Source organism: Emys orbicularis, chromosome 12, assembly GCF_028017835.1.
Source record: "Emys orbicularis isolate rEmyOrb1 chromosome 12, rEmyOrb1.hap1, whole genome shotgun sequence".
In the NCBI taxonomy this organism is placed as follows: domain Eukaryota; kingdom Metazoa; phylum Chordata; order Testudines; family Emydidae; genus Emys; species Emys orbicularis.
In genome coordinates this window covers 44,356,389-44,369,062 of record NC_088694.1, presented here as the reverse complement: position 1 = coordinate 44,369,062, position 12,674 = coordinate 44,356,389, and the positions used below count along the sequence as shown (strand labels likewise).

At 42.5% G+C, this 12,674-nt stretch overlaps 1 pseudogene; it reads right to left on the bottom strand.

Annotated features, from left to right (window-relative positions):
* Positions 1–10,193: 10,193 nt before the first annotated feature.
* Positions 10,194–11,150, bottom strand: LOC135886470 (olfactory receptor 14A16-like; annotated as a pseudogene).
* Positions 11,151–12,674: the final 1,524 nt, after the last annotated feature.

Genomic DNA, 12,674 nt, shown 5'->3' with positions numbered 1-12,674 from the left:
ATCAACTGATGACAAAATTGTCTCTTTGAGAATAATAGGGTGCAATCTGTTTATGAAATCATGAAATCTGGACTAGCTTCACTGAAGTCAAATGAGTTAGTATAAGATTACACCAGTGAACATAAGATCAGAATCTATCTTTCCATACATCTACATATGCACCTATCTATCTGTCATAGGGATTTATAGGGCTACTGGCACAGCACTATCTGAGCATGTTGCACAGAATATCAACAGCCATATCTAAGTCACTAGTGGATTTCATGAAGTCTGTGGCTCTTCTCCTTTTTTGGGATAAAAATTGTGCCTGGGGTATGAGAGGTTTGGCTTGTGTGTTTGCTTGTTTCTTTTTCATTTTGTTTAATTTTGTTGATTCATTCGTTGACTTGTTTCTTTGTTCCAGGTGGCTTTTTGGGGGGAGGGAGGAGCTTGGAAGGGTGGAGTATGTTTGACTAAATGGTGGTATCCATTTATTTTGTCGTCTATTCAAGGTGTCAGTGTCATAATCACCTTGATGGGGTTTTCTGAGAGACTTGAAGTTTTGCTTTCCCCATTGATGAAGAATTGAAAAAAAGTTTCTGCAGGTGTCTGTTCAAGTGATTATTTTAATGCTGATGGGATTTTATTGTGTCATTTATGATGAGTTAGGGCACCTAGAGCCTTATATAACTGTATGCATTATTGTTATTTATTTATTTAAATTTATTAAAATAAATAAATACATACTGTATTGTTCTTCATATGGTAGAAAGGTATTTGGAAGAGAAAGGTATTAAAATGTTTCCTAAAGACAAAAAGTCTGAATCAGAAGGCCAAATTTTTATTCCACCAAACTACTGCAGTGATCCATCTGGAAGTGCTCATATTTTCTCTTATGTTGTGCTTTGTTCCTATTGTGGTAAATAAATCACACTTTGCATGGTGAAGACGTCTAGTCACTCAACTTACTACTGGTCACAGCTCCTGTGGGAACAACTGCAGATACCAAACACAGTTGGAGAAATCACGGTTGGTGCACAAGTTGCTATGGCCTGGGACCCAGTTTGAGAGATGGAGAATCACATGATTCCACCCTAAGAGAGGGATAGGCACAAAGCTTAGACCAGAGGGTTTGAAGTAAGAGACCAGAGCGGGGAGAAGAGGTTGAGCTAACCTTTTAATCAAACAATTGGGATATAGCCATTCACTTCAATGTGTAACTTTGTATGTAGCCATTCGTCTCTCATCCACACAAGTATCCAAATGTGTCTAGATCTCCAAAGCTGGTTGCTGTTATTATTATTAATTAATATTTATTAAACCATATTTGTGCATGGTTGTGTGTACTACATATACAATAGATAAAATAAGATCATGTAGATAGATAGATAGATAGATCATGAAAAATCAATGCCAGTTTATTGTGCCTCTTTTTCTGTCTATGACTGTTGATGTCCAGCTGATGATTTTCCTGTGACTATTTATTATTTGTTGTTATTTCTTTGAATATTTCTTACTCCATTACTCTTTTACAAGAACTTCATTACATGCACTGTCTGTCAGCTTTCAGCCATTTTAAATGAATACATTATAACGTGCTCTGTTTCTTTGCCTTATTGGATACAATGAGTTTTCTTAAAAACAAAGCTACTCAGTTGGTCTAAATCATAGTAGCTTCTTGTCCAAACACTCAATGATTATGAATTTAAAACTCAAACTCCTTTGAATAATCGGAACAAAGGCACTGATCTGGAAAAACATGTGTGCCAGTGCTTAACTTTAAACATGAGAGAAATCCAACGGAAGGCTCATGACTGAACTCATGCTTAAGTGCTTTTCCCCCCCTTTAGATTAGGGGGTATCAATTGGCCGTATGGTAATTACACATCCAACTCTTATTGACTTTCAGTGGGAGTTCAGCACCCAGTTCCCTTGAGCCCCTTTGAAATATCCTATCCCAATTGGTTCAAGTTCACTGTTACCATGAACATTCATGCCTGTATTGGTGGAATGACTCACCTGAGCCAAATTGATTTTAAAAGTAAAACTAATATTCATATAAACATGTTTTTATTGCTGTCGCTCAGTTCTTCAAATGATACAGGGTAAGAGCTGACTCAAGCTTCTGGGAGAGACAATCAAAACTGTAGCTCCAAGTTTCCTTTGGTGTAATGTTCTGCTATATATTTCAATAGTGATGCTCATTGAACACCAGGTTGTTATTATTTGCTGAGACGCTTCCGAAAATAGGTGGTCGTTCATTGACACTGGAATTGCCTTCTCATGCTACAGCCCAACTCTATTGACCTTCAGGATGTGCCTTGAGGCTTACTCATTCTTGCAAATTTTCCTTGAAGCGGTGGATTGAAGAGGTAGTATGACTGGATTGATTAGTTGAGGTGAGAGAATGTTATTGTGAATAGATGAGGAATGAATTTATCGGTGTGAGTGAAAAGTGTAGAAGTTGATTGCTGGATTAGGGACAAAAATTTTATGGATTGTGAATGGGTCAGGTGACTTCTAGTCTTCCTGTGATGCATTAAGTATTGGCTATTGCCCAAAGACACAACATATGACAGTGACGAATCAATGAGCCAAGGCCCGTGGGAGTTAGGTGCCTAAAAACCTTTGAGGACCTGGGCCTGAATCAAGTTCTTCTAAATTCCTTTCTAGTGCACTACCTTAGACTCCTTAGAAATTCCAGCCTAAATACGTCATTTGCATATGCCAATATGGTGTAATTTCAGGATGGAGAATAAAAGTAACATTTGCAAATGTGGCTCTAAATAATTATTTCAAATATTGTCTTAATAATAACAAAGACATCACATACAAACATTGATGGAGCCCTAAAATGACTTGGAGTTGTCACACAACACACTCTTGTATTGTATGCACCAGCTTTGAACTCATCCCTACATAACCCATCACAATGTTTGGTTGGCAACAATTGTCCATTTTGATCGCTATCACAATCTCCATAGAGAGAATATGAAGTGACTGGGACCGAGAGATTGAACTACCCCCACCCACTTCTGAGATGGTCTCTTTGACTGTGCTGAGGTTGCTCACAGAGGGTCAACTGGTCCCAGTTTGGATGGATGGGCTGTTGGTGGGGTCTATCATGATATGTCCAAGGAGTTGAGACACAAATCTTCCCTTTTCACAGAGGTCAGAAGGGGGAAGGACACAGAGCCACTGCAGCTAGATTTGAACAGATGACTTGGAGATGAAAGTAGGGCTTTCATCTCTTATCTCCTGAGCTATCCCATGCCATAGTACTCTGCGCTGTCTGTAGCATTCACATGGAAATGGGGTGTGAACTGAGACCTCATTTCCTTTCAAATGTCCAGGGACCCTAAGGCCAGGAATTGTCCTGTTCTCTAAAGATGCCTTATTGGGACACAATCAAGTCCCTGGCCTTGCTGCTGCATTTAGGTTCTGCCTTCTGTGCAAAGGACATAACATCAGCCCAGGGGTTCAGGTATTGATAGCCACCAAAGCAATCAGACTATTGGACCGAGTGGGGAATCCCCTATAAAATGCCTATGAGGGCCACAGAGATGTGATTATCTCCAACAAGCATTAGCAGGGGAGTGAGTAGAGAACAGCTCAACAGAATCGGCCTAATGTATCCTGGGTACAAATTCACTGATTTCATGTAGAGGCACCAGGGATGGGCTTGGCCCTGTGGAGGGACCTGTAACTGACTCTGCAGAATCCTGTGCAATTAGAGCAGAAACAAGGGGATGTGAGTGCTGCAGAATGTGGAGCAATACAATGGACTCTTGCTCCAGACTGTGAGCTGTGACAGGGATTTTCAGAGTGGCTTCTGGTAATTAACTGCCAAATGCTCATTGACCGCACAAGGGGAGTGCAGGCACCTGTTGCCCTTACACTCCTCTGCATATACCAGCCTTAAGACTCACAGATTTGTTATGTCCCCTTGTCTGCAGTTTTACTTTGTATCACCCAAATAGGAAGAGGCCAGATCATAAGCCCAAGGGTCTGAAGTCCCACATTTTTCAGTAGAACACATAGAAGTTTAAGTATCAGCTATGTAATCTTCCCCTGCCACCCCCTGGAAATATGCTTCTCCCCTGCCCTGGAGGAACCTTTTCTCTAGATGACAGGGGATTCCCCTCTCTATGCCCTTGGACCCATTTGATGGAATAATCTTTTGTTTTATACCCCCCTGGGACCACATTGTTCCCTATGATCTAGAGGTGAGATGGTCCCTCTCTCAGCTGAAATGGGAACAGTCATAGAATCATAGAATATCAGGGTTGGAAGGGACCTCAGGAGGTCATCTAGTACAACCCCCTGCTCAAAGCAGGACCAATCCCCAACTAAATCATCCCAGCTAGGACTTTGTCAAGCCAGGCCTTAAAAACCTCTAAAGAAGGAAATTCCACCGCCTCCCTAGGTGAGTGCTTCACCACCCTTCTAGTGAAAAAGTTTTTCCTAATATCCAACCTAAACCTCCCTCACTGCAACTTGAGACTATTACTCCTTGTTCTGTCATCTGCTACCACTGAGAACAGTCTAGATCCATCCTCTTTGGAACCCCCTTTCAGGTAGTTGAAAGCAGCTATCAAATCCCCCCTCATTCTTTTCTTCTGCAGACTAAACAATCCCAGTTCCCTCAGCCTCTCCTCATAAGTCATGTGCTCCAGCCCCCTAATCATTTTAGTTGTCCTCCGCTGGACTCTTTCCAATTTTTCCACATCCTTCTTGTAGTGTGGGGCCCCAAACTGGACACAGTACTCCAGATGAGGCCTCAAAAATGTCAGATAGAGGGGAATGATCACGTCCCTCGATCTGCTGGCAATGGTCCTACTTATACAGCCCAAAATTCCGTTAGCCTTCTTGGCAACAAGGGCACACTGTTGATTCATATCCAGCTTCTTGTCTACTGTAACCCCAAGGTCCTTTTCTGCAGAACTGCCTAGCCGCTCGGTCCCTAGTCTGTAGCAGTGCATGGGATTCTTCCATCCTAAGTGCAGGACTATGCACTTGTCCTTGTTGAACCTCATCAGATTTCTTTTGGCCCAATCTGTTACCCAGGGTTCCTTCAACCCAAAGCTCTTGGTAACTTTTACTCTGTGCGAGGAGGTGTCAGGAAATAAATCAGGGGAGACACAGCTGTCCAACCGACAGATGGCTGGCACAAACAGGACAACACAAGAGTGCTTTCACTTAAAGCTAAACTTTACTTAATCTCAAGCACTTACACACGTCTGCAACAAGATTAGTAAAACACCCCCAACCCTTGATAATTACCAAAGCTGAGTGTGGCTCTTGAGTGACACAGCGGCAGCCTGTCAGCCGCTGGGGAACACAAGATGCATCCAGAGGGAGAGACCAGTCCCGAAGAGTTCCCCCCATCTCAAGCTTTCCCCCCTTATTTATACATTAGTAATACAATGACATGTCCCTTAAAGAAAACTTGTCAAGCAAAGAGTTCCAATGGGCAAGCAAGAGGTTTCTTCTGATTATTGATTAACCAGTTGTGGGTCTTTCCAGAGTCTGCAGCCTTGAGACCCCAATAGACATTACTGAGGGTACATCCTGCTCTTCTAAAATGTATCAGCAACTTCAACACAATTGTTATCAGGAAGGATGCGGGGTCAACCTTCCCTTTCTGTGGCACCTCAAAAACCCCTCTCCTCCTGCCTTGGTCAAGCTGAGATTGCTGAATGGCCAATTTACAGCTTGCTGACTAGGCTGTCTTTATAATAAGCCATAGTGGTTTTAGGCACTTTGCTGGTTTGCCAATGTCTCCCCGTACACAATCCTCTAATTTGTCTAGGTCCCTCTGTATCCTATCCTTACCCTCCAGTGAATCTACCACTCCTCCCAGTTTAGTGTAATCTGCAAACTTGCTGAGGATGTAATCCACATCATCTTCCAGTTCATTAACGAAGATATTGAACAAAACCGGCCCTAGGACCGATCCTTGGGGCACTCCGCTTGATACCGGCTGCCAACTAGACATGGAGCCATTGATCACTACCTGTTGAGCCTGACAATCTAGCCAGCTTTCTATCCATCTTATAGTCCATTCATCCAGTCCATACTTCTTTAACTTGCTGGCCAGAATACTGTGGGAGACCATATCAAAAGCTTTGCTAAAGTCAAGGAATAACAGGTCCACTGCTTTCCCCTCATCCACAGAGCCAGTCATCTCTTCATAGAAGGCAGTTAAGTTAGTCAGGCATGACTTGCCTTTGGTGAATCCATGCCGACTGTTCCTGATCACTTTCGTCTCCTCTAAGTGCTTCAAAATTGATTCCTTGAGGACCTGCTCTATGATTTTTCCAGGGACTGAGGTGAGACTGACTGGCCTGTAGTTCCCCAGATCCTCCTTCTTCCCTTTTTTAAAGATGGGCACTATATTAGCCTTTTTCCAGTCATCCGGACCTCCCCGGATTGCCATCAGTTTTCAAAGATAATGGCCAATGGCTCTGCAATCACATCCACCAACTCCTTTAGCACCCTCGGATGCAGTGCATCCGGCCCCATGGACTTGTGCTTGTCCATCTTTTCTAAATGGTCCTGAACCTCTTCTTTCTCCACAGAGGGCTGGTCACCTCCTCCCCATACTGTGCTGCCCAGTGGAGTAGTCTGGGAGCTGACCTTGTTCGTGAAGACAGAGGCAAAAGAAGCATTGAGTACATTAGCTTTTTCAACATCCTCTGTCACTAGGTTGCCTCCCCCATTCAGTAAGGAGCCCACACTTTCCTTGACCTTCTTCTTGTTGCTAACATATCTGAAGAAACCCTTCTTGTTACTCTTAGCATCCCTTGCTGGCTGCAACTCCAAGTGTGATTTGGCCTTCCTGATTTCACTCCTGTATGCCTGAGCAATATTTTTATTCTCCTCCTTGGTCATTTGTCCAGTCTTCTACTTCTTGTAAGCTTCTTTTTTGTGTTTAAGATCAGCAAGGATTTAACTGGTAAGCCAAGCTGGTCACCTGCCATATTTACTATTCTTTCTACACATCGGGATTGTTTGTTCCTGCAACCTCAATAAGGATTCTTTAAAATACAGCCAGCTCTCCTGGACTCCTTTCCCCCTAATGTTATTCTCCCAGGGGATCCTGCCCATCAGTTCCCTGAGGGAGTCAAAGTCTGCTTTTCTGAAGTCCAGGGTCCATATGCTGCTGCTCTCCTTTCTTCCTTGTGTCAGGATCCTGAACTTGACCATCTCATGGTCACTGCCTCCCAGGTTCCTATGCACTTTTGCTTCCCCTACTAATTCTTCCTGGTTTGTGAGCAGCAGGTCAAGAGCTCTGCCCCTAGTTGGTTCCTCCAGCATTTGCACCAGGAAATTGTCCCCAACACTTTCCAGTCCTAGATTTTGAATGCCCAAAGCTCATGTGCATTTGATACTGGAGTCTGTGTTCGGCCCATTGCTAAGAAAGGAGACATTGGTAACACCCAGATGAAGTTTCCAAAGCCCTCAGTGTTGGGAAGGTTTTGGATCTCTCTCTAATTGTCCAAGCTGATATGTTCAAAGCCAGTTTCCGTCAACATAGCACTGTCCACACGTGGGGTTAGGTCGGTATAACTGCGTCATTCAGGGGTGTGTATTTTTCTCCATCCATCTGCCCTGGACCTCCAAAAAAGTTTCTGAGTTCTTCCAACCCCCCCAGCAGCTTACACACACATCCTCCACCGCCCCAAGCTCCACCTAGATTGTGGTGACTTTGGGCATCTAGTTTAACCCTTTCAGGGACAATGTAGCAGCAAAACAGGGAATACAGGCTGAGCTAAAGGATTTCTTAAATACAGAAACTTTACTTTTAAAGCTCCTGTGTGTTAGACATTATTTGAAAACAACAGTGTCCTAAGATGTCCCCTCCCTTGCTCTGATCTCACCCCTTCTGGGAGTCTGAGATCCATCAGTGTTTCCGGCTGGGCAGAGTCCTTCTTACCCTCAGCAAGTCCTTCTTACTTCTGGCCATGGTCAACCTCTCCTTGCACAGAACAGAACCCCGCTGTTCAATAGGCCCCCGTCTCTGTGCCATGGATTCAAACTGTGAAGTTCTCTTGTTCTATTGTTTGGCCTACCTAATTATACTGCAGGAGTTTATTCTCCTTACGATTTTCCACAGTAGGATTTAACTTCCAGTGTTTAAAGGATGACTTTTTGCCTCTAACTACTTATATTACTTTGCTATTTAGCCATGGTGACATTTTTTTGGTCCTCTTACTTCCGTATCAATATTTATCAATAAAAATCTAATCCTTCCAAGCCTCGCTATCACAAGTAACATACATCAATGTTTATAGCAATACTGAGTTTAGCTCAGAATCTTTGGCCACAACTTCATTGGCATTAAATTGGTGATTTCAATGGAACTTCTCTGCTTTGGTGCTAGTATAGCTGACATGGGAAATTTTACCCTTACATGTCTGTCACGCTGACTTTCTCTAGGGTGACGTTAGAAAAAAATGGGTCTTTTTGTTTCCAAGCCATTGGCCAAATCCTGATCTTTTTGAAGTGAATGGCTAAACCCCAGTGACTTCAATGGGATCCAGATTTGGCCTCATTATTGCAAGTCAGATATTCTTTGGGAAACAACAGGAAACCTTCCTCATCAAAATAGCTTCTTCCAACCTAGCAAGAATGACACAACTTTTAGTTAGTTTTAAAACTTTTAATAATGATGATAATAATAATAATAATAATAATAATAATAATAATAATAATAATAATAATAATAATAATAGCTAAGATTCTAGGCACTTCAGTATATAATCAATAATACAGTAATATCCCAGCAGTATGACATAATTTCAGTGAGAACTCAGCTACACAGAAACCTCTTTTCCACCCCTTTGTCACTGTGGAGAGCAAACCTATGGCTCACTCGGAAAACCCCATCAAAGAGATCATAGAATATCAGGGTTGGAAAGGACCTCAGGAGGTCATCTAGTCCAACCCCCTGCTCAAAGCAGGACCAATCCCCAAATAAATCATCCAAGCTAGGGTTTTGTCAAGCCTGACCTTAAAAACCTCTAAGGAAGGAGATTCCACCACCTCCCTAGGTAACCCATTCCAGTGCTTCACCACCCTCCTAGTGAAAAAGTTTTTCCTAATATCCAACCTAAACCTCCCCCACTGCAACTTGAGACCATTACTCCTTGTTCTGTCATCTGCTACCACTACCTAATAATTTATTTACCACAGCAGGAACAAAGCATAAAATAAGAGAAAATATTACATAGGAACTCCTCCCCTGACACAACAAAAACTGAAACAGGATCCATATTTGTCCTCATTATACAGAGTCAGGTAGGATTGTCTTTAGGGAAGTCACCGTTCCTCAGCGGGTCACAGCTGAGAAAGCCAAATTCAGGACAAACTGCTGAGACATAGGGCAGACTCCCGCAAACTGGTGGCTATGCTACCATTAGATTATACCAAGCCAGTAACAAAAGTGAACTTCTGTCTCACCACACTGGTTAACAAGAAGCCAAAAATGCAGTCTTCTTAGTCATCCCAGCCCATGGCTCGCCACCCAGACACTGGAGTATAGGAGGAGTGGTTACTGAAAACCAATTTAATCAGATATAGGGTCCTTCCAGTCCCAAGGGATCAGCCACTTAGCCAGGTCAATATATAACTTAGATCTTAGCCAATAATCACGCTGATACCAATCCTTTAGTAACTAAAATTTAAATGTTTATTAATAAAAGACGAAAAAGAGAATTATTAATGGTTAATAGATCATATACATTCAAGTGGTCTTTCAGCGTTCAAAGATCAGGATCATAGCAGTGATTAAATAAATTATCAGATTGCAAATGTCTCTCTGGAATCACCCAAACATATTAGGGTGTCATCAGTCCTTGTTCCAAGCTTGCTTGGTAAAAATCCAGTCCATAGAAATGAAGCAGAAAATGAAGACAAAATGGAGATGCCTCAGGGGTCTTTTATATCCTCTGTCATGTGCAAGAAATTTTACTATCTCAAAGAAAGTTCACAGCCTCTGTTTGTAGAAAGTTACTATTTCAAGATGGAGTCCAGGGTCACATGAGCATATCACATGTCCTTACATGCTTTGATGACTCACAGGTGCATCCATTGCCCATATTCTTGCTGAGGTGTCCACAGGAAGGCTTACTGGGAGGGATGAGTTTCTTCTATGGCCCATTGTGAGAGCTAAGTGTCCTCAATGGACCATCAACAGAATAATATCACAGTCAAGGGAGAACTATGGCCTTTATATTCATGGTGAATAATCTCCCTGCTATCAGTCTCCTCAGGGCAGCTTGGATCTCCTTGTTCCTCATGCTGTAGATGATGGGATTCATTATTGGAGGCACCATGTAATAGAGAACAGCCACCATGAGATCCCGCCCTGATGTTGAGCTGGAGGTGGGCTTCAGGTAGGCAACAGTAAGAGTCCAGAGGAACAAGGAAACCATGAAGAGTTGAGGAAGGCAAGTGGAGAAGGCTTTTCTTCGGCCCTGCTCAGAGGGGATTCTCAGCACCGTGGTGAAATTCTGAACATACGACACAATTATAAAAACAAAGCAGCTTAAAGATAAACAAGCACTAAAGACAATTGCCCCAGATTCTCTGCGGTATGGTTCAGAGCAGGTGAGCTTGAGTAGCTGGGGGATTTCACAGAAGAACTGATCCACCACATTCCCTCCACAGAAGGTTAATGCAAATGTGGTCCCAGTGTGTAATGCAGAGTTGAGAATACTACTGAGCCATGCACTGGCTGCCATTCAGACACAAGCTCTTCTGTTCATTATAGTCTCATAATGAAGAGGTTGGCAGATGGGGACATATCGATCGTATGCCATGACAGTGAGGAAGCTGAGCTCAGCTACAGCAAACAAGGGAAAGAGAAAAACTTGGATGAGGCACCCAGAATAAGAAATTGACCTGGAGTTGGTTAGGGAATTGACCATGGATTTAGGAATGGGGACAGAGATGTAGCAGAGGTCTATGAAGGATAAGTTGAGCAGGAAGAAGTACATGGGGGTGTGAAGATGATGGTCAAGGGCTACGACTGTGAAGATGAGAAGATTCCCCATCAGGGCTGCCAGATAAAGAACTAGAAACACCACAAAGTGTAACAGCTGCAGCTCCCGAACACCAGAGAATCCCAAGAGAAAAAACTCGGTCATTGAAGTTTGGTTGCTCATTTTCCTTCTCAGTACACTGTGTCCTGCCTGTAGAGGGAAGGGCAAGGACAATGGTCAGAATTAGAGTAACAGATAGAATGACTCTGATTCTCATCTTAATAATATCTCATGAATGTCAAAGGAGCACAGCACTCTTCACTTCCATTGACTAGAAGTCATGAGGGCTCCTCACCTCCGACAATCGGAGCACTTCTCCAGTGTGTGATCACACTGGTGTAAGGTGACCAGACAGCAAATGTGAAAAATCGGGACAGGGGTGGGGGATAATAGGAGCCTATATAAGAAAAAGACCCTATAATCAGAACATCTGGTCACCCTACACTGGTGTAAATTAGATTAGCTCCCTTAAAGTCAATGGAACTGCGTCTGTTTTCACCATGGGAGCTCGAATCACAGCTACTGTTTCCTTCTGATTTCCCAACGTGGCTCTGAGAGCACAACTTATCTCTTACAACCCAAGATCTGCCTGGGACTGATCCTGAGAATTCTTCAGTGACACTTGAACAGTTCCTACACTGTTTACTGTCTGCTGGCTTAATTCAGACACTTCCTGCTCCAGCCTCTTTCTTACTCTTTCACTATTACACACTTGCTTTTGCATTGCTATGATCTAAGCCTGGCGGGTGTCTGTCTTAGGGTAACTGTTTTTTTTTTAAATTTTTTAATTAGTATCATTTTTTTACCCTATACTTTTTTTAGTTCCTTTATTTTTGTCTTTAATTGGTGGTTTCAGGAATAAATTAATGGGGGGTGGGGCACAGCTCGTTTGTCTAATAAATAATTGGCATAAGCAAAAGTGATTTTACCTAAAAGTACTTTTCCATTACATGTTAAGCACACACATACACAAATATGCTGTTGCGGTAGGTTTAGAGCATTTAAAAACATTTATATTTACTTAAAGTTAAGCAATGATTTTGTGGGATCAGCAGCAAGACTTCCGGGGGGAGGGAGAACACCTTCTCTCTAGCTGCTGAAAATCATAACTGTTAGATCCTTGCCCCCCCACAAAGCTTCCTGGTACTTTTCCAAAGCACACTTTTTAACTTAACTTTTTCTATTTTTTTTAAACAAAGCACCAAACTTATAATAGCCTCTAGCAATTTTCCTAGCCACAGCCAATAACCATTCATTATTTTTATTAGTAAAGCATTTTTAATTATAACAATAAAACTGACAAATCAGAAGCACCTACAAGCAAAGTTATCCAAACATTCCTTCTATTTTCATAAAACCTAACACCCCTGCCCCAACCCCCCATTTTAATAGCAAAACAGCGAACATACAGCTATTTAGCCTTGCTGTAAGGGCCTAAAATTATTCTAGCTGTATAATATGTAATTTTTCACTAGCAATAACTAAACACACAAAATACCGAACTACAGTACTGTCAAATTCTGGGGAACAACTTGATAAAATTCGTATGAAGGATGTAATAAAGTACAAGCCAAGATAAACTGTCCTAGCCGAGAAGCAGGGCCGGCTCCAGGCACCAGCATAGCAAGCAGGTGCCTGGGGTGGCCA